We start from the raw sequence: 27,649 nt of genomic DNA, 5'->3' as shown, positions 1-27,649 counted from the left end.
AGAGTTATGCATTTGGCATACTTCAAACAGCGGAAATTATGTTTCTAATGTTACTCATGACATTCCATCAATATCTATAACATTTAGCATCATCTAACCTTCTGCACTCTTATGAGGGTAATCTAGTCTATTTTTTAGGTACATGAAGAAACCAACATTCAAAACTTGCCTTTCTGGTAGAAATTGCCTCTGCTGAAAGAGTGATTTAAAAAACGCCATCCCCTATTGGATAGTCGTATACAGAATTTCACATAATATTCGCCTAAGGTTCAAGCTTGAAGTGAAATGCAAGTTCCACAAGAATCCGGTAGTACCTTTGTTGGTCTTCTTCAACCTTCTCAAAAACTATGGACATAGATTAGATGTAAAGAGAGCACTATATCTTTATATATAGACTAAAATACTTCACTGCCCCTCATAGTATATGGTACAGTGTGCAACGGCTGAATTGAAACCAAGGTGGGCATTTCAGGGCTAGGTGGAGTGTATGAAGCGCGTCTGTGCTCAGGGCAACTGCCTGCTACCAATGTTCTGCTCCTGAGGACCCCAGTTTCCTCACCCAGTACCCCACACAAGAGAGTTTGGTGATGCAAGCCTCCACTTCCTGGATCAACTCCAGCGGGTTCCCTACTACTCCATCTGATAAGGAATCTAAGAGGCTGGATACCTTCGCAAAGAGGATTTTCCCATCCACCCACCTAGTACTGTGGCCAGTAAACACTGTGTGTCTTTTGGGCCAGTACCAGCACACTGTGTGGGATTTGGCTACACAAGTGCTGCCTGTGGTCTCAGAGGAGGAACCTGACCATACTCTCCCAAGCTATTAGTGGTGAGAGAGATACAGCAAAGTTCACCATTCAGTTGGGACTTGATGTGACCGACTCACTAAGCAGAGCGATTTCATCGTCCGTGGCCCTGAAGCGTCATGCCTGGCTGAGAACCAGTGGCTTTTCAGAGGATGTTCAGACCTCATTCATGGATCTGTCCTTTTATGGCTATTGTCTTTTTGGTGAAAACCTCAGAAGAGTCTATGGATATCAACTACGTCCCACTCCCCATTTACTTTAGTCAGGAGATGGGTTCCTGCTTTTTTGTAAGTGTAAAAATAAATCAGATACCGACAAAGTCACTGTTGGACTCTGGTTGTAAACAGTCAGTAGTACAAGGGAAGTTAGTATTACCCTCTCAGATAGTAGCAGGAAGGTTTGTTAACATTAGATGTGTACATGGGGGCATAAAAACATATCCAGTAGCTAGACTGCTAATCACCACTTCAGCTGCTAAAGAGGTAGAATTTGATGTAGGGGGTTTTCAAGACCACCCTGAAGATGTCATTCTAGGGACCGATAATCCTCACTTTCTGGACTTATTCTGAGACACTATCCTCCAGTAGGTAAACAGATCCAAATGCTCTCTAGTAAACACTATACCGACCCCTCAAGATTCTTTCTTGACCCCAGAACCCAGAATGACAGACCGCGACTTCTGATTTGTTCAGCTGAACGATACTATTCTCCAGCCCATTTGGGATAAGGCTAAACAAAACGAGACACACACATCTATACCCACTTCCAGATAAAAAAATGGGCTCCTTTATAGAATTTCTGGACCCACAGGCTCACCGCAATTATAGGTCCCTAAAGAGTTCCAGGATCAGATTCTGTTTTATGCCCACTGTCACCTCCTAGCAGGACACTCAGGGCCTGAAACAACATCATGTGAAATTCTTCAAAACTTTTATTGGCTTGGCCTTTACGCCCACATAAAGAAGTATTGCCAGGATTGTGGAATTTGCCAAAAGAAGAATCCCTACCGACCCCCTCGTGCTCCGCTTCCACCTTTGCTTATAATAGACACTCCATTCAAGAGGAATGGATCTTATTGGGCCTCTCCCAAAGTCCTCATATTCCGATACCAGTCCTTGTATTCCGGTATCCGGAAGCATTTCCCCTACGTAGTCCTGACACGAAAACCCTTGCACAACACCTTATAGAGGTTTTTGCTGGGTTAGCTTCCCAAAAGGGATCCTTACAGATCAAGGTACCCCTTTTGTGTCAAAATGAATAACCCAAATATACAAACATCCGACATATTAAAACTTAAGTTTCCCGTCCAAAATTCGATGGGTTAGTGGAATGGTTGACTGGTCTCTACAGCTAATTTTAAAGAAAACCCAGTGAAGGAGAAAAACTGGGTTTAGATGCTGCATTTATCTCTTTTTGTATTGCGAAGCCGAGAACAGAGCTGTATGGGATGCTCTTCATTCGAGCTGTTATATGAACAAAAGCCCATCACATTACTGGAAATAACACGGAAGGCATGGGAGAAGGATGCAGACCAAAGGGCAGGTACCATTTTGGATTATATTTACCAGCTGAAAGCTTGCACAGGGAAACTCTGAGAATTACCCTATGAAAATTCAGAGAAAAGCCAAAGAAAACAAAAAATGAATCTATGATAAGGGAAAGGTACTAAGGATATGTCATCCCAGGCATTGGGTTCTTGTATTGTAGCCCTCTTCCACTAAAAAAAACAATGGAATGGAAGGGTCTATTTAAAATAAGTGGAATAAAATTAGGAAAGTCACATATAAGTTACAGATGGGACCCTATAAAGAACAAACCTTCCATGTTAATCCCCCAAAAATGGCTTGAAACCCTTCCTTAATATATATGTACCACCCAGCTCTAGGATCACACCAAATCTACCCTAGATTATCTTTTTATAAATGAAGAACTGTCCCCAAAAAAAGAGAATAATTTGAGACTGTTCTACAACCCTTTTCAAACCTCTTTTCAGATAACCCTGGGAAAACAAACCTCATAGAACATGCTATACCCACAACAGAAGGAAAAGTGGTAAAACTGAAACCCTACCAAATTTGTGCAGCTGGAAGGAAAGCAATCAGGGCTGAGGTAGAACAAATGCTGAGATTGGAAGTTATACAACCCTCCCAAAGCAACTGGTGCTCACCTATATTCCTTGTGCCAAAACCCAACGAGAGCATATGGATCTGTATCAACTTACCTGCTGGCAATACCATTTCAACATTTGATGCTTTTCCTCTTCCTAGAGTCAATGAATTTCTTGAAAAATTAGAAAATGGCAAATTCTTAACTACTGTTGACCTCACAAAAGACTGTAGGCAGGTACCACTAAAAAAAGAAGATTAAGGAAAGACAGCTTTTGTCACACCTCTTGGGTTATGTCAGTTTACGGTTCTCCCTTTTGGGCCTCATGGCGCACCTGTCACTTTCCACTGACTTATAAGTATGGTACTGCATAACCATCAAGAGTCCTCGTCTGCTTACCTAGACGATATTATCATATTCAGCCCCACTTGGGAAGAATGCCTAACCTATCTAGCAAGTGTCTTGGCTGAATTGCCTGAGGCAACCTACATATAAACGACAAAAAATCAAGAGCCTGCTACAACAAGGTCTAATGTCTGGGGTGCATTCTAGGGAATGTTGTCATAGAACCACAATCTGAAAAGATCAAAGCTATTACTGAAGTTGCTTCTTCTACGACTAAGAAAGAAGTCTGAGTCCTTTTGGGATTAGTTGGATATTATAGGTGATTCATACCACTATTTTCCACCATAGCTGCCCCTTTAACTGATCTCCTAAAAAATAAAAAGGGTACCTCAACTCGACTATTCAACACGCATCTCTGGATGCCTTAGAAGCCTTTCAAACCCTCAAAAAAGCAATAACATCCAGCCCAAGACTGACCTCCCCAGACTTTGACAACACATTCATCCTTCAAACAGACGCTTCTGATGTTGGCATCATGTGTTGTCCCAAAGGAACGATGATGGAATTGAAATGCCTGTCTTGTTCATCAGTCGTAAGCAGTTCCCCAGTGAAACTGTATATCCCACAATAAAGAAGGAATGCTTGGCTGTAAAGTGAGTGGTGGAGAAGCTTTGTTATTATCTTGATGGCAAACCTTTCCTCTTGTATACTGATCATGCCCCTTTGACCTGGTTAAGCCTGGAATAAAGGACGTAATCCTAGGGTTCTCCATCGGTTCCTTACCTTGCAACCTTTCCAGGTTGATTTTGCCATTACCGCGGGACAGACCTCTCTCATCTTGACTTTCTGTTGCGTTTTTCCCTTTTCCCCGATCAGGAAAATCCTGCGATGGGGATGTGTCATCAACCTGGGAATAAAGAATGCATACCTTCTCTCCCTGGAGCCGATTGTGCCCTTCTCTCGTAACAGGGCCGATCCCTCGAGGGACCACAAACAGGAAGCCATGCAACCCAGAAAGAGACGGAAACCACATCAGCTGCATGGCTAACTGTGAGGATGGAGGTGGAGCCTTGGGATTGGGATGAAAAGGACAAACAGGAGCTGTACAGAGGTATGTGCGGCCTGGAACGGATGAAGAGCAGAGAATAAGGCGACAACTAGAGTGTTGGCATTAAGAGACCTCACCTACAGGAGGGAAAAGAGGGGACGCAAAATCACCCAAACCGGCTTCCCTTAACCGGCTGAGTGACATTTCTCACCACGTTTCAGGGGGAGGGTGCCTTTGTCAGGTCTGTGGGAAGCTCCTAAACAACAGAGGGAAGCAGGAGGACAAAACCCAAGAGGGAGGTGGGAATAGGATGGGCTTGTTAAACAAGTCTCAAAGATAAAATCCTCCTAATAATGCTGAATATCAGATTCCTTATCTAAAAATCACGCTTGTGTTTGTGTTTTTTAGCTCTTCCTCACTGGCGTAAAATTTCTGCACTAAGCGCACCAAAACTAATGGCAAAGATACATACTTCAAAGAAATAAAACAGTGTCTTATCCGGCCTTTCCTTTCTGCTGAGGGTTCCGGTGGATGGAAACTCAAAAGGACCTAAAGAAAGGATGAATACTACAGCCTGTTATAGGAAACATCATGCTATTGTGGACATAAAAGATTACAAAAATAAAGCATTTTCGTGATTCACAGACCCTGCTTTTGCATTCATTGATGTACCTGGTGACAGTCGGGTATGCTGAGCTGGTGGGCATAAGCATCAGTCCGCCAGTCAGGCTGCCTCTTCGGAAGGATCTTCTGTTGCAGCAAAAGGGGAGGGTTTTGCACCAGGGCCTGTGCACCCTCCGCCTTCTTGTGTGAAGATTGAGCGGCAAGAGTTGACAGCTTTCAACCTTCCTCCTGGAATCTGTGATGTTATTCTGGCAACCAGGCATCCCTCTACGAAGACAATAATCACTTTAGCTGGGACAAATTTGTTGTATGGTGTACATCCAGGAACATCAACTCTCTCTCTGCACCCATTCCCCAAATTGTACTATTTGTTCTGTCTTTGGCCCAGCAGGGCTTAGCCTGGGCATAGTTAAGGGCTATTTAGCAGCCATTTCAGCTTTTTATGGTTGCCGGACCAACCTTCTTTGTTCAAGTCACCTGTTGTGACTAGGTTCCTCAGAGGTCTCCAACATCTGTTTTCTCCCAGGCCATTTATCATGCCTCAATGGGACTTAAATCTGGTCCTCACTTTCCTGATCTGCATACCTTTCAAGCCGCTACATAACTGCTCACTGCATTTGTGAACCCTTGAGACAGCTTTCTTAGTGACCAATACATCCGCCAGAAGGGTCTGTGAAATGCAGACACTCTCTGTGCACCCTACTTATACCACGATTTTCCCAGATAAGCTGGTTCTCAAGACTCGTGCCTCCTTCCTGCCAAAGTTTGTACCACCCTTTTATGTAGGCCAGACCATCACTTTGCCTACCTTCTTTGCTGCTCCTCATCCTTGTAAGGAAAGAGGGGGGACTTCACCCCCCCTGAACCCAAAGAGAGAGTTCTCATTCTACCTTGATCGAACTAAAGAGTTCTGGGTGGACGATCAACTTTTTATAGGTTATGTTGGAACTAAGAAAGGTAAGGCAGTGCAGAAACAGATTATCTCATGCTATAGTGCCCTGCTACACACTGGCTAAAAAGCAAAGCTCTGAGGGTTTGCATGCTCACTCCACCAAAGTCAAGGATGTGACCATTGTGTTAGCTCATGGATTCCCTTTCCTGGACATCTGTGTGTGTGGCTACATACGTTCATCAAACTCTACTGTCTGGACAGTCATGTCTGTGGTGATGGGTATTTTGCCCATTTGGTACTGTAGGACTTTGTGGTCTAATCTGTTTGCAGGCACACCTCCAGGGGGGTATTGCTTGGGTGTCCATTCTGTTGCTAGAAGTCTCTGTCAGATGAAGAAGTTACTTACCTTCTGTAGTGTATTCTCTGGTAGAGACTCTAACTAGCTGCAGATTTCTTTTTCACTCTGCGAACTGATTATACTGTGAGGATTACCCTTAGAAATTCTCATGAGTTGCCAGTGTTCCTTGTGGCTCTGCAATCCTTGCTTGGAAATCGTAAAAAGAAACTGACGTCGTCGCACTGGGATAGTGCCTATATATCGCTGCACACACCACTTCCAGCACAGCCAACTATGTGGAGCTGAAGAGTAGCACTTACAGGCATGCAGGGGTACTGCTCTAAAAATTTTGGATCCAATCTGCCGCCTTGGGAAGATTTTAAGCTAGGTAATCTGCAGTTAGATAGTCTCTAACAGATAAGGCATTACCAAAGGTAAGTGTTAGAAATTGGGTCTCTGGTTGGCAAAGGTATTCACCTTGTCCAAATAGGGACCATAATTCTAGTCAGGGTAAGTTAGATACACAGCCTCAGAGGGCGGAGCCAAGATGGCGGACGGATAGGTCGCACAAATGCGCCTCTCCATCCCACCTCTCGGGGTATCCCTCGCCTGCTGCCCCTGGGGAGGGCACCATTAGTGTGGCCACGGTGTCCCCGGAGCTCGGACACACCCTGCCGGCCACGGGGGCACATGAGGAGGGCCCGTCTGACCCTTGGATCGTGTAGGGCGAGGGCAGCGGACCCGTGCCGTCACAAGATGGCAGAGACCCTTGCCCGATAGCGGAGCGGCGGGACCCAGCGGCCTGTGCGAGAAGGCCCCTGGAGGCGGGCCGGCTTCCGGAGGTCAGTTGCCGGCCGGAAAGGCCTTGTGGGCGAGCTGGGCGACTGGGACACCAGATGAGGAGCGGACAGAAGAGGAGCTGACGCCCCCATGCGCCGGGACCAGGTCCCGAGCAACGACTGGAGCAGGGCCTGCCGGAGGTCCTAGGTGGTAGGAGCAGTGGACGGCAAGGCCCGGGGTCCCGGTGATCAGCGCGATTGGGCAGAGGCCGGCCCGGCCTGGAGCCATCATTGGGAAGCCCAACTGGAACATCAGGATTGGCGGTAGATCCGAGGCATGGCCTGGAGGAGGAGAAGGCCTGTAAGATGGCAAGAACCGCCCGCAGGGTGGACAGGAGGAGGCGCCGGGAGAGAGCCCAGGGTGCAGCACTGGAAGAGGGGCCCCTGCAGGGTGACGGAGATGCCTGAAAACTTGGGGGCCCTGAGAGAGACCGGCTGGGGGCGGTATGCCTGCGGGGAGGCCGTTGTCCCTGCTGTTGTCTCCCCTGGGCGGTGGGGGAAGAGGGGCCTGACGGCTGGACTGGGAGCTGGGCCCCAGAACGAGGGGCCGGAAGAGCATTGGATGGACTCGGAGGCCGGGAGCCCACTTGGAGAGCCACCCAGATCAAGCGGATCTGGCGGGGCGCTGCCAGTTTGGTCCGGGTGCCGAACAAAGTCAGATCACGGTCTGCGGAGCTGGGAAGGAAAGTCTTGGTGGAATCGGCTCACCCCTTGCCAGGAGGAAAACGGCGCAGCGCCTGACGGGCTGCGTCAAAGGGTCGCAGGACAATGACGGCAGTGCGAGGGAAAAAAGGACAGATCCGTCAAGGACATGCTAACCAAACCGCCGGCTGGCAAAACGCAGGGGGAAGCACAGAGAGGAGGAGGCAGGGGAGGACGAAGGGGCACCTGTTACTAGGTGTTTTTTAGAAGGCCTCTTTGCATCGCTTCAGGACGACATACAGGCTGTGAAGAGGGACCTTTCGCAGGGTAGTGCGACGGGAGCTGGAGGAGGTAGGCGAAAGAGTGGCGTCTCTGGAGGAGCATGAAACCCCCAGAGGGGAGGAGGTCAAGCAGCTACAACAGGATATTCTTCGACTTCAGGACCAACAAATAGAGCTCCAGGCGCGCGCAGAAGACCTGGAAAACTGGTCAAGGAGGAATAACATCCACATCTGAAGGGCACCAACGGGGGCCGAAGAGGAGGACATACTATAATTCGTGCAGGCCCTATTCCATCAAATCCTGGGGGAGCCTATTGAGAGGGATGTGCGCATCAATAGGGTCCACAGGGTGGGCCCACGGAGGCCGCCTTATGCTTCGCCGGCCGATATTCTGGCCTGTATCCACGACTTCCCTCTGAAGGAACGCATGCTCCGAGCAGCAAGGTAGCAACATCCTCTGAAATTCCGTGGCCACACTCTGCTCCTATACCATGACTTAGCCGCCATTACCCTTCAGGAGCAGAGAGGCTTCCAACCGATAACCTCCCATCTATAAGACAATAAAGTTCCCTACTCTTGGGGGCACCCCTTCTGGCTAATATTTAGATGGGAGGGTAAACTGCACCAATTGCGTTCACTGAAGGAGGCCTACAAAGTCCTTCAGATGGATGACCCCCGGGTGGCAGCCACGGCTCGCCCACAACGGATCGCAGGAGTAAGAGGCGTGCACCTTGGCACACTGTGTCATATCGCGAAACAATGGTGTCCGAAAGGAGAGCGGTCCTGGAGTCCCTCAGCGGGGACAGGAAAATGGCCGCTAAGGACAAGGGGCGAAGACCGTGGGCCTACCAGCCAGGGTAACAGTATCAGGCGGGGTAGGGGGTTGGGGGGGGTTGCCCAATGTACAACAGACTGGCTAGGGTGCAGCCCCCTTGGACTGAGGCTCAACTTCCGGACTATGCCAGTTCACCCGGTTTCCCTTTCTGGGGCTGTTTGACCATGTTGTTCCAATATGTTCTGTTTTTTTGGGGGGGGGGGATGGGAGTGCGACGCTTATGATCAGTGGCAGTAGCCATGCAAATGGGACTTACACTCAGACTACGACCCCCCAGTGTCAGGCTGGGCACAATGGGACTCACTCAGGGGATACACAGACTGACATTGCTCCACTCACACCATCCCCATGTCAGTAAAATTTGTCACACTTAATGTTAAGGGCTTGAATAATCCAATCAAGGACAGAGCGATCATCTCCTACCTCGAGCACTCGGTAGCAGACATATGTCTCCTTCAGGAGACTCGCTTAGTCTCTTTCGACCAGCATAGAATGCGGTCTAGAGCCTTTCCCATACAACACTTCTCCAGTGGGAGAAAAGTGGCGGGGTCACGCTTCTGGTGTTCCCTTCTTTCAGGGGGAAGGTGTGAGACAGGATTGATGAGTTACGGGGACGTCTCCTGGCTTACAGAATCCACATTGGGGAGACCCAGATGGTGGTACCGTCTATCTATGCTCCCAACGAAGGTCAGGTAAAGTTAATTCTCGGGGCCCCCGCAGAGGTAATGACTACCCAGGATAGACAGGTGCTTATTTGGGGTGACTTCAACATAGTTTTACATAGGGATTGGGACAGATCGGCTTCACGATACGGAGGGACAGGGGCCATGCATGCGAGGGGCCTGGAGAGTTTAGAGGGGTGGGGGCTTTGAGATCTTTGGAGGAGAAGATACCCTAACGCTAGAGACTACACCTTTTTACTCACATGCTCACAAGACCTACGCACGTGTAGACTTTTTCTTGGGCAAATCGAACAGAGGACTGAGGACATAGAAATAGAACCCTGTGCACTATCGGATCATGCAGCGGTGACCCTCACACTTAAAACCCCCCTCGGACAAGCGGGCCCCCACCCTTGGCGCCTGAGGTCCACACTCCTGATGAGGCCAGAGGTGGTTGCTCAGATTTCCAAAGCTATTTCCACTTACTTGGAATTTAATGATACGGCTGACACCCCGCTACCCCTTCTGTGGGATGCACTGAAAGCGGTGGTCAGAGGGGAGTTTATAGGGATCTCTGGAGCAGATAACAAACTCAGACATGAGAAAAGAGCACACTTACAGCAGCAGGTGACAGAACTTGGAAAGATACATAAGAGGACGGGGATTCCAAGGGTCTGGAGACAACTCAGTGCACCTCGACTACAGCTGGCGGGGCTCGAAATGGACAGGGCGGAATATGCAGCTCTCCGACTGCGGCAATCCTACTATGTGGGTGGCAATAGAAGCAGCCGCCTTTTGGCCACTAGACTTAGGCCCCAGCACCAGCGGGCAGCGGTGACATCAGTCAGGCTCCCAGGGGGATCAGTGGTCAATTTCTCACACCCACACACTTGGTTTCAGCATCTTTTAGCGAAGCTACAAGCCTTCCCCTGGGGGAAACAAAGCTCCCGGGCTCGTTTTTCAAAAATACATACAGTCCACCTATGCAAGAGGGATGGGCATGGCTGTCCGCGCCTTTACTATTGGGCTTCCCAAATCCAAGTAATCAACGGCTGGCTGTTCTGATGCCACAAAGTCCCTGCTTTTTGGCTTGAAGTATCCTTGCTTGTCCGCAAAACATCAAAGGACTCTTGTTTGGGAACCACTCCTTAGCTCACTCCCTGAGGTAACACTGTAGCCTCTCCTGTGCTGGAAACAAACAAAGGGTCCTTGCAGGGCAAGTGTCAGCCTTGACTCCCATGGCACAAATTCACCCACCCAAACAGTAGAGTAGAATACTTGTATAAATACATTTATCCTTCAATTCCTTAGTTATTTTCTAAATCATTTTATCCTGGTCCTTGTGATACAGGGTTGCCCCATAATTGTTTACATAGTCTCCTGTGCTGGAAAGCGGCTCTCAGATGGAACTGGTTAGATTGCAAACCCACACAGGAGAACCCCTGATGGCACGGCACCTGGCTTTTACAACCAGCCCGATTGGAAGACTTTGATCATTGGAATCTTACTCGCATCAACAAGCTGGATGACATATGGAATGGTTCACTGATGAAGTCCTTCCTGGAGCTACTAACGGTCCATCCTGCACTTCACAAATATTTAAAATTACTCCATGGCCTGACGATTTAACTTGCTACTCTGACCAACCTACTGGAATACAGTCCCCTAGAACTCAAAATGATTCTTGACCCCTTGGGCAATGCTCCAGATCAACTTGCAGCATTAAAGGGAGCAATGGGAGGGCTGGGTAGGGCCCCCTAGATGGGAGTGACTGGCGAGATGCGAGGGCAGCCTTAAGTGAGTTAGTCATCCTCTCCCGCTTACACCTCATCGTGCTGAAATATTTCCACTTATCTTACCTCACTCTCTGATGTCTCAGGAGAATAAGTATTCTTTTTGAATCTGTCTGCTCTAGATGCACTAACTACGACTGTGGCATCTTCCACATGTTCATGGGCCAATATTTTCTCTATACTCTCCTGGATAATAGATCACCTGATTGATAAACGTCCTCGCATCACTTTGGTGGGTATCCTAGACGATGGGGGTGGCTCAAGAGGGGAACGTACATTTGTGGGCATTAGCGTCACCATGGTCAAGCAAGACATTGGAAATCCGCCAAGGCCCCTTCTCAGACCAAATGAAGGGCAGCAATGGACTTGTACACCTAAGTGGAGGATACAATTTACAGTGCACAGGGCTACCAGCACAAGCATAGGAAGATTTGGGGGAGTTGGTGGTCTTATTGTAATATACTTGTGCCTTAAATGCTGTGATGTGGCCCTGTTTCTAACTGGTCTGCTGACATTTCCTGATATTGTTGCATTGTGTGCTTGATGCATACTTCTCTTTTGTGTTGTTCTTTATAATAAAATCAATAACATTTGGTTATCAAAAAAGTGTACTGTAGTAAACAAATATAAAAATAATTGCTTTATGTATACAATGTAGATATGCAATAAAGGATTACATGAGTAGTGACTGAATGTATTTTTCATATGTAAAATAGTCCCTCATACATTGCAGTGCTCATGGGAAGTGGAATGGTACACCAAGCATCCAATAACATGAGGTGAAAAAGTGTTACTCCTAGGTGTAATCAAAGCCAACTCCATGTATTTAATAAAATGTATAGCATTTGCTAGTGCACACCTGCCTGAAAAAGGGTAATTTGGAGCTCCAAAATAATAGTTTGAGTGATCTCTCGCAGGCTTTCTAAAACCCAGTGGTTTGAATTCGACCGTTGGCAGAAGTTTTAATGAGGTTGCTTGGAAGACCAGACTATTCAATTATAAGTCTTGTCCAGCTTAGTAATTCTGAACATGGGAATAGTGTATCACATCTTGTCAGTGAGCATGGGAATAGTGGGGTTGCATCTCGTCAGCACAAAGTACAAGAAATTGATCTAGAGGAAGCATATTTATAATAACTGTTGGAAAATGGGTTATTGGTAAGGGCAGGTAAGTACCTACACTAAGCAACCGGCCACTAACCTCCACTTAGGTCCAGTTAAGTCTCAATAAATTAAACCCAGCTCAACCCTTGGTAGCTTGGCCACGAGCAACAAGGCTTAACTTAGGAGACAAATGTGTAAATCATTTTAAAATCACAAAACAGTAAATAAGTAAAACATAAAACACAATAAAAATCCTACACCAATTTATAAAAATTTATTCTATTTTTATCTTTGAAATAACACCAAAACAACTAAAATTGGATAAGGGGAAGCCTGAGATATGAATGTTTAAATAATTAAATAATAATATTTAATTTAAATAATTTATGCTTTCTAGCGCATAGAAGCAACTAGCACACAAAGGGATAAAAAAAAGGTAACACTGGGAAGGAACAAAGTCCAGATTTAAGGCCACCCACGAGGTAACACTATCACACTTTCTTTCAGAAGTGTTTCTTGATTCAGGAAAGTGGTCCAAGTCAAGGGTTCAGAGGCTCTGGTTTGTCTCTTGGTGTTTGGGACTACAACTCCCACAATGTACCTCTTCAACTTATGGAGTTGCTCCAAGCGTCTTCAAACTTCTGGATCTTCTTCTATAGGCCCTTTTTGGGTCCTTGAGGTGTCCAGAACTTGATCCAAGGTTCCAGAAGCTCTAAGTTGCTCCTTTGTACCTGTGGCAAACAGGGAGTCCCTTCTTGAAGCAGTAGAAGACAGGCAAAGTCCTTATAGTGGTAAAGCCTAAGTGTGCAGCTGGTGCAGTCCTTCAGAGTGCAGTGTCCAGGTGCAGGTCAGGGGTCCAGCAGGGCAGTTATTCTTCTTCTTTGTCTTGTTCCTTGTAGGAATCTGAGGTGTGGGTGTAGCTCTGCCATATTTATCCTTTCTCCTGGGTGAAAAACAGGGGGGTCCTGGTTCTCCAATCAGGTGCAGGGTCCTCCCCCCTGTGATGACCACTTCCTGGGAAGTGTGGTAAAAACCAATAACCGGGAGAAACATTCCTCAAAAATCCATCATGGCTGTAGGAAGTTGGCTCTGTATATACTATCTCAAAGTGAGAGATAGTGTGCACAGAGTCCAGGGGTTCCCCTTAGAGGTTGATAGTGGCAAAATTAGATAATTCTAATGCTCTATTTTGTGATAGTGTGGTCGTGCAGTAGGTTTATCAGAGGGTAGTGTTAAGCATTTGTTGTACACACACAGGCAACACATGCTTACCGACTTAACTCCAGGCCAATAGTTTTTATATAGAAAAATATATTTTCTTAATTTATTTTAGAACCACATTCAAGATTTGAGGTAAGTACATAAAATGCAAGGTACTTCACACAGGTAGGTATGGAACTTTGAATTAAAGCAGTACTACACAGTATAGGTTAAAATGGCAATAAGCAATTTTAAAAGTGGACACAGTGCAAAAATCAACGGTTCCTGGGGGAGGTAAGTTTAGTTAGTTTTCTCAGGTAAGTAAAGCACTTACACAGTCAGTCTCCTGGGCATAGGCAGCCCACCGTTGGGGTTTCAAGGCAACCCCAAAGTCACTGCACCAGCAACACAGGGCCGGTCAGGTGCAGAGGTCGAAGGAGGGCCCAAAACACATAGGCACCTATGGAGAACAGGGGTGCTCCGGTTCCGGTCTGCTGGCAGGTGAGTACCTGCGTCCTCGGGGAGCAGACCAGGGGGGTTTTGTAGAGCACTGGGGGGACACAAGCAGGCACACAAAACACACTCTCAGCGGCACAGGGGCGGCCGGGTGCAGTGTGCAAAGTAGGCGTCTCGTTTGCTATAGGAAGGATTGGAGGGACCTGGAGGTCACTTAGACAATTCAGGTAGGGCACAGGGGGGCTTCTCGGGCCAGCCATAACTGGGCTAGGAAGAGGGCTGCCTGCTGGTCCCTCTGCACTGGTCGGTGGTTCCTCTCGGTCCTGGGGGCTGCGGGTGCAGTGCTTGATCCAGGTGTTGGGTTCCTTGATACCAGGCAGTCGCAGTCAGGGGGAGCCTCTGGATCCTCTCTCCAGGCGTCGCGTTGGGGTTGCAGGGGGATCAACTCAGGTTACTCACGTCGTCGCAGTCACCTGGGAGTCCTCTCTGCAGTGTTTGTTCTCTGGAGCTCGAGCCGGGGGTGTCGGGTGCACAGTGAGAAGTCTCATGCTTCCAGTGGGAAGGGAGAGTTCTTCGAAAGTTGTTTTAAAGTTGCAAAAATGTTGCAGTTTGTGAACAGTGCAATGTTCTCGGGAGTTTCTTGGTCCTTCAGGTTCAGGGCAGTCCTCTGAGTCCTCAGAGGTCACTGGTCCCTGTCGGATGCGTCGTGTGCAGGTTCTTTGAGTCTGGAGACAGGCCGGTGGGGCTGGGGCCAAGTCAGTTGGTGTCTCTGTCGTCTCTGTGGGGCTTTCAGGTCAGCAGTCCTTCTTCTTTGTGTAGGTTGCAGGAATCTGATTTCCTGGGTTCAGGGTCGCCCCTAAATACTGAATTTAGGGGTGTGTTTAGGTCTGGGGCAGTAGCCAAGGGCTACTGTCCTTGAGGGTGGCTACACCCTCCGTGTGCCTCCTTCCTGAGGGGAGGGGGGCACATCCCTATTCCTATTGGGGGAATCCTCCAAAACCAAGATGGAGGATTTCTAAAAGCAGGGGTCGGCTGTCCTGACTGGTGGGTGACTCCTCCTTGTTTTTCTCATTATCCTCTCCTGCCTTGCCACCAAAATGGGGGGCAGTGACCGGAGGGGCGGGCATCTCTACTAGCTGGGATGCCCTAGGGTGCTGTAACAAAAGGCATGAGCCTTTGAGGCTCACGCCAGGTGTTGCAGTTCCTACAGGGGGAGGTGAGAAGCAGCTCCACCCAGTACAGGATTTGTTCCTGGCCACGGAGTGACAAAGACACTCTCCCCATGTGGCCAGAAACTCGTCTGGTTGTGGCAGGCTGGCAGAAACTGGTCAGCCTAGCACTAGGTGTCGGACTGGTATTCAGGGGGCATCTCTAAAATGCCCTCGGAGTGTATTTTACAATAAATCCCACACTGGCATCAGTGTGCATTTATTGTGCTGAGAAGTTTGATAGCAAACTTCCCAGATTTCAGTGTAGCCATTATGGAACTGTGGAGTTCATGTTTGACAAACTCCCAAACCTTTTACTCTTTATGGCTACCATGCACTTACAATGTCTAAGGTTTTGCTTAGACAATGTAGGGGCATAGTGCTAATGCGCTTATGCCCTCACCTGTGGTATAGTGCACCCTGCCTTAGGGCTGTAAGGCCTGCTAGAGGGGTGACTTACCTACCAGGCAGTGTGAGGTGGGCATGGCACTCTGAGGGGAGTGCCATGTTGACTTAGTCATTTTCTCCCCACCAGCACACACAAGCTGTGTGGCAGTGTGAATGTGTTGAGTGAGGGGTCCCCAGGGTGGCATAAGACATGCTGCAGCCCTTAAAGACCTTCCCTGGTAACAGGGCCCTTGGTACCAGGTGTACCATTTGCAAGAGACTTATCTGTGTGCCAGGGCTGTGCCAATTGCGGGAACAAAGGTACAGTTTAGGGAAAGAACACTAGCAGGGTCCCAGCACACTTTCAATCATAACTGGCATCAACAAAAGGCAAAAAGTCAGGGGGTAACCATGCCAAGGAAGGCATTTCCTTACAATGGCTGAAACTGATTTTTGGAGGTTACATCTGGCTGAGCCCACCCAGTGATGTGGCTAAAAATCTTAAACACACCCTTCTCCTGCCCTCTCCTAATCAGATCAGGGGGGCACCTAATTGTCTGTGTTTGCAGGAAGCGAGTGAGGTGCTGGGTTGCTCTAAATGTCCTTCCCTGCCTTTGAAGACCAGTTTGGCATCCCTCCCCCTTCCTGCTTCTCCATCTGCTGAGGAAAGATCTCCTCCCACAGGCACAGCCCTGTGTGTTGTTCAGCCCAGACTACTTCACACCTCATCAAGGCAGCCTGGCCAGACTGCCAGAGGCTGGCCAGTCAGAGCAGAGCACTACAGGGCTAAAGTTGGCAACTTTTTAGGTAGAGTTTAAAACTCTTTACTTGAACAAGTTATATTAAATCCAACAATTGTAAGCTGTGGGATTTATTATAACAATTAAGTTGAGACCAAACTTGAGGTGTCTGACACTTACGGGGACTTCATAACTTAAAATTCACTACAATGAGGGAAAACAAATTTGGCTGTTTTACCTCACCAGGGATTATAAAACTAGTTTTATAAGGTCCCTGCTTATAGTTGCCTGGCACCCAACCCTAGGAGCACATAAGGCACACCTCAAGGGTGACATATGTAAATATAAGGTAGTTTAAGGCTTTGGAACTACTTTTAATTCCAAAGTCGAATTTGCATGTAACTCTAATTTAAAAGCAGCCAACAAGGCAGGCCTGCCTTTAAAATGACACTTGGCACCTCAGCAGTGCACCTATGGGTGCACTATCTGTGCTGGGGTCCCTAAACCTACCTGCCCTACCATATACTAGGGACATATTGGTTGGTTGCCAATTATAATTAGCCTAATTTGCATACTTATTTTATACCGAACACAGGCCCTGCAACTGATTAGCAGTACCCAGGGCACCATCAGAGTCAGGAAAACATCAGCAAAAAGTGAAAAATGGGGGTGAAACGTTAGGGGGCCTCTGCAATCAGCCCTGTTTTCTCACACAATCCCCCCCCCCCCCCTCCAACCCCCCCACTTCCCAGCCAACACGCCCAGGAGACTCAGCCCAACCCTGGGAGACTCTGCCTGGTTTGTCAGGCGAGGAAGACCGTGAAGAAAACTGGCTGTCCCTTTGCAGGGCTTACTCTGCCTGATATCCTCCTGTCAGGGTCACTCCCTCTGGGTAGTGAGCCCATTGCAACAGTGAAAGGGCCCATCTTAAACAGAAACTTCCCTCTTGGGGGGGGGGGAGGTCTTCCTCCTCTCTCTCTGCCAACTTGGGTAGTAAGGTGCCCACCTCCCCTATCCCTAGCTTTGCTAGGGCAAAACCTAGCTTACTCAAGGAGGTTACCCAACACTTGAGCAACCCCGCCATGACCACAGGGTCAGAAAACCTAACTTGCTTTTGGCCCAGAGGTCTGCCTAACAGGCCAATTGTAGTGCTGCCATGAAGGCTAGCACCCAGCAGAGGCTATTGACAGCTGTCAGCACCCAGAACTACACCCTAAGCTCTCCACTGACAGGTGGGTGAGCTACTTTAGGGGCAACTGATGGGTCCTGTCACCCCTCTGGCTGTTTAGAGTGGGGGCTACCACCTCCTGTGGCAGGCACCCTCCTTCCACTCTACTCTCACCTTCTGTTGATGCAGTGGCAACACCCTGCAGCTGGTCAGATGCCTGACTACTCAGGACTTCCTTGGGGTTAGGTGAGGCCTCACCAGGGCCAACTCTGGGTTCCCCCCACTACTGGGGCAAGAGGCCTTTGGCTCCCTGGAACTCTCTTTAAAAGTGGCCTACCCTTCCTTTTCTTCTTCCCTTTTCTTGGGGACCTCTGTCTCCTAACTCTATGGACTGGCTCCCCAGGACTTTGGGTTGGGGGCGTGCCCTGGGCGACCGCCCCTTCTGGGAACAGACTCACCTCTGGGAGGTTTTTGCCCAGGATACGATCTAGGGGGAGGTCAGCACTGACTACCACTCTAAACCAGCCAAGGACACGCTCCCTCTCTAGGGATACTATGGCTACAGGTTTAGAGGTGACCTCCCCTGTGGCTATCCTGACTTTCCTGGTCTCTCCTGGGACATACATGTCTGGGGTCACCAACCTGTCACTCACTATAGTGTGACTGGCACAGGTGTCTCTGAGGCCAGTGGTAGGGATCCCATTCACCTGAATGGGATGAAAGTGCCTACTCCCACCCTCAGGGATCACCAGCTTACCATATGATCCTGTCTCCCAGCCCAATGCTATGAGGACCTCATAATCTGAGGAGTCCTCCTCCATGGCTACACTGGACAACCCAGTGCTAATCATCTTCTTTGGACGGGCTGCATCCCCCCTGAAGTGAGCTGGCTGTCAAAGCAAGCCTTACTGTCCAAGAGCTTTTTCAACCCTGGGTCTCCCTGCCTCTGCTTGTCAGAGTGGGTGTGGGATTTACTCCCCTCCTTCTTAGGATTCTGGGGTACAGAGGGAGTCTCTGTGGTGGGCTTACCACCTCCCTCTGTAGGTTTTTGGGGACCTGACCCCTCCTTCTTGGAGTCTCCCGCGGGACTTGACCACCGCCCTGGTTCTCAGCCACTCATCAGCTGCCTTCCCCAGCACTCTGGGATTGGTCAGCTTAGAGTCCACTAGATGCTGGCGTAACCTTTCTTGGATACAATTGGTCAAGATGTGCTCTCTCATGATCAAATTGTATAACCCCTCATAAGTATTTACTTGGTTACCATGTATCCAGCCCTCTAGTGCCTTAAGTGAGGTGTCTACAAAATCAACTCAAGACTAGGTATTGACGTTTTGGGTGTCCCTGAACTTCATCCTATACTGCTCTGGGGTCAGACCAAACTTTTTAGTTAAGCACCTCTTCATACTAGGGTATGAATCTGCCTGCCCCTCCACCCCCAACCCCCCACCCCTTTTAAGGTCAGAAGCCTATCCCTCCCAGAGTTGGGGACCAACTCCCATAGAAGTGAACCCCAGTATTGAGGCGTAACCCTTCTCATCTGGAGGGCCCTCTCAAAGGTCTCCAACCACTTGTCTATGTCATTCCCCTCTACATAAGCAGGAACCACCCCCTTGGGCAATCTGGGACAAACCCCCCACCCATGAACACCTCAAGTTCTCTGTCACTGCCACCATTTCTCAGTTCAAATCTCACCCACTTCTCCTTCTCTAGGTCCAACTTCTCTGCCTCCAAAGCTATGAGGGCTACCTGGGCCTCAAGTTCCTTTTCCCTGAGGTCCAGTTCTGCTTCCTTTTGGTCTGATACGACAGACCCTCCCACTAGCTCTGGATGGGGCCCTAGCTGGTGGGATTATAGTGAAGCAATCATACTCCTCCACCTGGAGGTTGTTATAACAATTAATTTGATACCAGACTTATAAGGTCCCTGCTTATACTTACATGGCTCCCAACCCTCTGGGCACATAAGGCACACCTTAGGGGTGACTTATATGTAAAAATAAGGTAGTTTAAGGCTTTGGAACTACTTTTAATTCCAAAGTCGAATTTGCATGTAATTTTAATTTAAAAGCAGCCAGCAAGGCAGGCGTGCCTTTAAAATGACACCGGGCACCTCAGCAGTGTGCACTATCTATGCTGGGGTCCCTAAATATACATGCCCTACCATATACTAGGGACTTATAGTTAGGTTGACATAACCAATTATAATTAGCCAAATTTGAATACTTAGTTTATACAGAGCACGGGCCCTGAGACTGGTTAGCAGTACTCAGGGCACCATCAGAGTCAGAAAAACACCAGCAAAAAGTGAAAAATGGGGGCAAAAAGTTAGGGGGCCTCTGCAATCAGCCCTGTTTTCTTACAATAACAATGCTGCTTTAGTTGCAAGACTGGATCAGTAAGATACAATTCGTAAATAAGGTTCAAGGACATAATAATTAAAGTTTACCAACAAAATACCCATACCTTTTTAGGTACTGTATTAAAAGGGTTACAGTTAAGTCTATCTTGAAATGTATGTGTACAACAGTACCACATTCATACTGTGGAAGTCTCTGCTCTTTCTCTGTATGTGTTTTAGGCCGCACCTCAAAATTGGGAGAACGTGTTAAATATTGATGATTTTGCCTGACTGTATTGGTAGAGACATAAAGGTGACACCATGCCAAATTAATGTGGGGTGGATTATCTTTTGAGGTCCCTCTATCCATCCATTGAAATAATAGACAGAAAGCGTTCACTGGCGTATCCGAGACCCCTGCTAAAAAGATACTAGATAGGAAAATGCCCTTTGTGAAATGCAGAAGGGCTGTGTGCAGAAGGGATGAAGGGCCCTGTTTTAAAATGGCCCGGCTCTCTTCTGAATTGGAGACACCTTTCACTGTCTCCATTCTTATTGGCCATCTTTCCAGCAGCCAAAGAATTGACGAAGCCTTTCACTAAATAGAAGTTTTAAATTCTGACTGTGCTTTTGTTGGGAAGCGAGCCCTTGAAATCATGGGAGTAAAACTGTTTCCTCAGCATTTGTGAATATACCATAATTAGTGAGGGGGTAGTGGAAGGAGGAGAACCTTGACTTGAGAGAACTTTTAACGAGAGAGCCATTGCATAGATTTTCCATCCAAAGTGCAAGTCTAATATTTATGTAAATTTGGTGAACGTTTCTACGCTCTTATCTCCTTATGTCTTAGCTGACAAACATCGGCTGTTAAATTTCCAGTCAGCTGAGATTGTGATCCACTCAATTTCATTAGTGTTTTTTTTTTTTAAACTATGCCCATAAAGAAAATCCGCATTTATCTTGTTTAATGTGCAGCACTTGTAGCACTTTATTTCCTTTTTTCTTTTCTTCTGTCTTACCTTCTTTTTTGCTTTCTTTATTTCACTCTTTCATCCCTCTATCCATTTTTCTTTCTTTCCTTTTTTCTTTCCTTCTTTCCTTTTTTATTCCTCCTTTCCTTTTTTCTTTCATTCATTCTCATTTTTTCTTTCTTTTTTCTTTCATTCCTTTGCTTTTCCTTTCATTTCTTATTTCCTTCGTCCTTGTTATCCTTTCTTTCCTTCTTTCATTTCTTCTTTCTTCCCCCATTTCTTCTTTCTTCCCCTTGTCTTTCATTTTTTCCTCTTTCTTGATCTAATCTCTTTGATTTCCTTTTATCTTGCATTACATTTTCCTTCTTTCTTGCTTTCCTTGCTTTCCATTATTTCATTCCTTCTTTATTTTTCTTGCTTTTTTCTACCCCTTCCTTCTTTTTTGTTGTCATTCCCATTTCCTTTCTTTCCTTTTTTTGCTGTCATTCCCTCTTTTTCTTTTTTGTTTCTTTTTGCTTTCCTTCCTTCTTCCTTTCTTTACTTCATTTTTTCATTTCACAGTTCTCTAATTTATTTTCTTCTTTCTTTCTTTCTTCCTTTCCATTGTGTCTTTTTATCTTTGTCTTCCTTTCTCTTTCTCTTTCCCTTTTTCTTTCTTTATCTTCCATACCTGCTTTCATTCATTCTTTCTTGCTTTGTCTTTCCAACCTTCTTTCTTTTTTTCTTCTTTCTGTCTGGCTTTCTATCCTTCCTTCTTTCTTGCCATCTTCCTTTCCTTCTTTCTTGCTTCCTTACATCTTGCCCTCTTTGTTTTTTGCCTTCAAGCCTTCTTTCCTTATTGCCTTCTGTTGTTCCCTCTTTCCTTCTTACTTTCCTTTTTTCTTTCTTTCCTTCCTTTCTTTTTCTTTCTTTTTTTCCTTTCGTTCCAGCTATCTGAGAAGAAAAGCCTGGCAGGCAGTGACACAATGATTGCTTTTTTAGGTCCATTTTAGCTCGAGCTTTTGTTTTACTAAAATTATTTGTATGACATAGTCACTTATTGGGGTTTTCATCCACACTTCATTAATTTGTCTGTGGGTGTGTCATTCACATTTTTCTCCAACCCACTTGGCCATGCATCAAGGGGAAACGTGTCACCCTAGTACAGCCATTGACTGACTTCACTGTTATTTCCGCCATTTTCCCTTTTCACGAGATCCGCACACAGAGTAGTTTCCTTCACTGCTGGGGAGCACTATCATAATTGGATGCATTTTTGAGGCTATAAAATATGTTTGTCTTTATTTGATGTTTTTTAGATTGACATGCCCGGCAGCTTCTCCAAGAATAAATGTTTCCAAAGGCCATGAAAAAATAAAACAAGATTTTTCAAAACGCTGACAGGCAACGCCAGACCTATTGGCTTTGTCAATGCTTCTTATTGATTGTTTACCAAATATGTGAAGTTACAAGTGCGTAACGTGAGATTCTCCTAAACCTGTTTCCTTTTACGTCTAGAAAGCATTTCTTATTTTGAATTGTTGTTTGGGTTGTATAAGACTAACAAACCTTGCAAATATTTTGTTCCTTTATGTCCATGTACATAACCTAGAAGGTAAGTCATACTTCTAAATTAAATTTCCTCGACATTCATATAGTATGTAGTGAGCAAATTAGAAATGACAGGCTATAGGGTGAAGTGCACTCATTACAAGTGAAAAAATGTGCGGTGTTTGCAATGAGCTGCAAATAAAGCCAAGGGGATGAAAATTGTAACCACTTTTGTGAATAAATTAGGCAGCTGGTTGGCAGTTTCTAATTTGACCTGTATGAAGAGTGTCTGTTTGGAGGCATTTATAAAGCAGTGTAACGCTGAAATATTTCTTTCTATCGGCTTTTAATTGATGTCTGGTTAAAGATAATATTTTTTGCATTAGTAGAAACAATTGCAGCTGTACAAAGGTTTGGTTTTGGCTGCTCGGAGGCAGAGTTGCTGCATTATTCAAATCTTGAAGTTGTGAAAGGATATGTCAAGGGTTGAGTTTACAGAAAGAATTGTGGGCATGCATTTTAAAACAGCTAGCCCACTGTACAAAGATGCAAATTTGTGCGCGATAAGGCGCGAGTGTGAGCAGACCTTGTGTTTGTAGAAGCAGCATTTGCATATTGATAATACAAGATGGTAAATGTAATCTTTGTTCTATTGTGGAGTAATGATTTTTAGCTGTCAGCTTGAAGCTTGTTCAGTGTAGGAGGATGGAAATAAAGGTTTGAAACTTCCAGCAGTCAGCACAAAATCGTTTTTTAAGAATTTGTGGGTGGAATCTGAATAACAAGAGATTGGGAATCAGATGTTTACCTTATTCGTACAGTAGCTAACACAAAACGGAAAAGAAGGCTTCATTTGCTCCCTAGTATAAAATGGGGCAGCCGATTTGTTTAGGTTCAAACTCCCAGATTGGGGGTCTAAAGATTCTCTGACTGTTATTGCCAGTGTAAAGCTGTGTACTTTCCACACTTTTTTGTTAATCGCTGCTTAACAAGTTGAAAACGCGGTGTGATGATTCATGCTACACAGAAGACAGGCCTGAATGTATTTAAACCCCACTGCATTTGATATTAGAGAATATGTGTAATAAGCATAGAGCCTAAAGAAGTAAACTCACTGAACGGTATGCTAACGTGTGCTCAATTGATATGTGTTCTACTTAGAAACTCCATGTTTTTTATACCATTCAAAATAACAGAACAGATAAGGAGAACTTTCCCTTATCTGGTGCACGTGCATTGTGACTGTGACTGCAAGGGAAGATGTTATTGTACAGATCCTTTTTGTGAAAAAAGAAGGAAAAAATACCAATACCTTCCTTAGATTCTGTATTTCGTATGCTTCTGCAAAGTGGTATTGTTTGCGCATTTTTGTAGCAAAGCAGGAGTTGAGCACAAGCGACCCCTCGCTGCTCCTTTAGACATCATTAGTAATAAAGGACTATAAAAGGTACCAGTGGGTGGGCAGGGTTAGACACCTGGACCAGTTGCTTAGTGGAGATGTAGAGGGACTGAAATACGACTGCTGACCTGGTGACAGTATAAGGTATGCAGGGACATTATACGTGGCTTAGTATAATGTAGCATTTAATAACTAATACCGTGCTATTAGTTGGATTGTGTAAATGTGCTTTGATTGATCATTGAGATTTGATTCTGAAGCTATATGCTTTACCCTCTCCATTTGGAGCTCTTTATGGGTTCTTACAGACACCTTTTCTCGCCCTGCCCAAACTCATTACTAATTTTAGGTTAGGGATTTCTTCCTTCGCGGAACAAGCTTAATGTATTTATTCTGATAATAATTGATTATTTGGATATATTAATTATTGATATTGATGACACTATGCTGATTTCAATAAAGATTTGAGCAATTAAGAAGACTTAAAGCTTTTGAACTCACACTAACTCAACATTGACTGAAAATAATAATTTAAATTGTAATGACTATTTGATTGATGTGCATCTTCTGGTTAATCTCAGCTACGTCAAAGGTCTGTTGGCCTGTGACGCTGGGACTTCTACCCTGATGAGTTGGTGAGCTTAGTAAACCAATATTTGACTGAGATCCCCGCTCCAGCAGGTGTCAAAACACTTTGACAGTGAAGTGGTTATGTTATAATTCCATGGCCATAAAAGGACTTTCATATAGTACTTGCAGTCCATCTTTATTACTATTTGTTATGCCTCTTAGTATAAGAAATTAGTTTCTTGTCACCATAATGTGTTCAAATAACAAAGCATAATTTCTACTTGTGTAGAAAGAAGATCTAATGACAATAAGCTATTTAGCGTGTATTTATTGTATTAGCAGTACTGAAAGCAGTGTGTCTGTATTCATCTGACTACTGTTCTATATTTGTATTCAAAATGTACATTCATTTATAAAGAGGAAGTTTGGCTGTATGCTTCTTGCTGCCCTGGAATCCATATTTCATTGTGTTTTCCTCTGGAAAACATTGATACTTGCGGATGAAAGACAGAGGCTCTGGGTAGATAGTAGGCTGTGAACACAGATTCTGAAAAGTTATTGTCCTGTCTCTATTTAACTGAAGTAAATTAACGAAAAAGATCCGTCAGTGAGATGTGATTCCAGTTTTATTAGAATTGCGCCCAGCACAATGAGGAAACACCTTAATTCCCTACAAAATAAGAGTGTTACATAGTACCACAAGTTACTTTTTAATGCTAAAATACTTTGTTTATTCTGTGTTTTACCGGAATGTCCTTTAAACTAACACGTATTAGATTAATCAATCAGTTTGTTTGCTCTCACTGAGTATAGTGTACAACATTTTCAGTGCCTAAAGTCTAGTAGCTTAGGTGGTCTGAAGCCTGACCTGAAAGTCTGAAGATAATGACGTCTCGATTGGAAGGCCTAATTCTGCTCCTATGTAGGTGCGCCAGAAATCTTGTCATCCTCAAAAAAAGGTATCAAGAAGTGATGTGCAGAAACCACTTCTCAGTCTGTGATCATACCCAACTCACATTTGACCTCGTTATCTTTTTGTTAATAGTACTTTAGCAATGGTTAAAAAGTCTTGAGCACATTCACCCTTGATCTGCTAAATCCTGGAAGCGCATCTGTATGAAAGTATGAGAACCTTTTTAAATGGATTTCAGACTTTTGATGGATTGATATATTTTAAAGTTTGAGAACAAAGATTATTTTTCCTTCTCATTTTAGGATCCTAATGCTTGCTAGAATGAATTAATACCGATGACATCTCAGCTTCCATTTTCATCCTACAGTTAATATCATGCTGTAGGTATGGCTTTAAAGAAGATGTCTTTTTTAAGAACATTCACATTTGTGTGATTTATCATTGTGATCTATCTGCGTGGCTGCCTGCAAATCAAAGGGGTAATGGGGTTTCAGAGAGGATGATATTTTATACAGAAAGAAATCTTTAACGTTTGACATTCATGCCATCATGTTCATTTTTAGCTTTTTTTCATTTAAAACTTGCAAGATATCTCCATGCGAACCTGCAATGTAAATATGTTGATGATAGCTCAGATGGATGGGGAGTTAAGATGTGCATTATTGCCAATTTTTAAACTGGGTAACGATTTCACCTGGGAGAGGCATTTAATGCATCGCCTCTTTCTTAACAGTTTCCATTTCAAAGCAGGATGTTTTACTGTACATATGGATCATACACATTAAAAGTTTTAAATATAACCCTAGCTGACCTCATGCAAATCTGTAGTACTTTATGTTGCATCTATCTATTGCTTGGAGTACAGTGAAACATACAAATAGGACATTTATCTATTTTTTCCGTCATGTTATTCTGTTCTGTTTTAGACTGCTTATTATTTTGTTTGTTTCCAAAGATGTAAAGAAATCTTTCCAGTTGTTTAGCAAAGTACCCGCCCTACATACACAGATTTGTAGCCTTTCTATTCGTTGTCCGCATTACAGAAAGTTAGAGGAGGCAAGCCTAATTAAGTAGGAAGAAAGTTTCAATACTTATAGTCTGCTCTACGTTTAGTGCATACATTTCCAGCCCAATCTCTAATGAGAGTTTCTTATAAAGAAAGAAAACCCTCCTGAGTAACCTTCTAGCACTTAGCACTGTTGTAATGGTGACCGCACAAGGTGACCACCCCATACAGTTTAAATTTGTTACCTTTGTTTATAAGGACACAAATGCATTAAGCCTCTTAGCGCGATAGTCATATTTTGTAACAAAGTCTAAAAAGAGAGCAGGGCAAAACGTAAATGAGTTGAATTATTTACTGCTTAAAAACCCAGTTACTAGTAGTGACCATCTCAATTCATTAGGCAATCTTACCAGTAGTAATGCCATAAAGAGCTTCATCAGTACAGAAGATCATGACCTGTGTACTGAAATGAGAGGCATCGAATTATAAGCTCTCTGGCATGAAGGAAATAGCTCTAGCAGTATCGCTCTTCATCTCGCATAAAAAAAAATATTTTAGAAATGTAATTTTTGCTTCTACTACAATATTTCATTTTGGCCTTACTAACTCAGTTCTTCCAAACAAAGTGTAATTTTCATTTAAGAAATCCTTGTTTGTTGCAATATACAATAATAACGTGGTTATGCACAAATTGTCAAGAATGGCATCATTATTCCATTGCTGACTAGCAATACCCCACTGGTGGCTACAATCAGACTGAATAGCAAGACTAAAACTATTTATGTAGATGCCCAAATATCCTTTCTTAACATCATGGTTCATGAATCCTGTACTTCTGACGCTTTTAGATCCATCCATCTGCAGTATACAACACACGCAGATACTCATTTCTCAATAAAAGAGTTAAAGATGTGGTAGGATTGACGTAAAATGTTAGAAGGTGGTTAGGTCTGTGCTGGGTGGAGTTTTGTTGTGATATGTTCACTTCAGTGGTCCGTTAGCGTCGGTGACTGAACTTCGTATGACATGTATTATTCCGTTTCTCCTAGAGACATTTTTAAGTTTTACCAGTGGTAATTTTTTTAATTACATTCCTCAGCTCTAAAGTGATTACACTCTGCTCAAATCATTCATATTCATCTATTCTGCCTGTAAAATCATATTTTAATATGAGTGTATGTACTCCAGATATTACATGCAAGAGATCTGGTTCTAGGTAATGTCCATATTTACTTTCTTGTATTACACCACTTCTGCTATGACACCTACATTTGATTGTCTTGGAATAGTGTGATTGATTTTAAATATATTTAAAGCAGAATGTAGTTATCCTGAATGACAGTTCAGTTGATCTCTGTATCACATTCAACTCAATTTGTGTCACATGACTTGCTCTGCCTTAAATTACTAATTTCCATAGACTTAAAACCAGGCCCTCACAAAGTCATATT

The 27,649-nt window shown here is 45.0% G+C and overlaps 1 protein-coding gene across 2 annotated transcripts in view; it reads left to right on the top strand.

The window, feature by feature from the left end:
* The window catches only part of CHM (CHM Rab escort protein), an 810,608-nt gene that overhangs the window by 211,689 nt on the left and 571,270 nt on the right, over positions 1-27,649 (top strand). The gene's annotated exons all lie outside the window — the stretch shown is intronic.

The sequence above is a fragment of the Pleurodeles waltl genome, chromosome 2_1 (genome assembly GCF_031143425.1).
Source record: "Pleurodeles waltl isolate 20211129_DDA chromosome 2_1, aPleWal1.hap1.20221129, whole genome shotgun sequence".
Taxonomy (NCBI): Eukaryota; Metazoa; Chordata; class Amphibia; order Caudata; family Salamandridae; genus Pleurodeles; species Pleurodeles waltl.
Note: the sequence above shows the minus strand (reverse complement) of the source record. Positions and strands in the feature narration are given on the sequence as shown.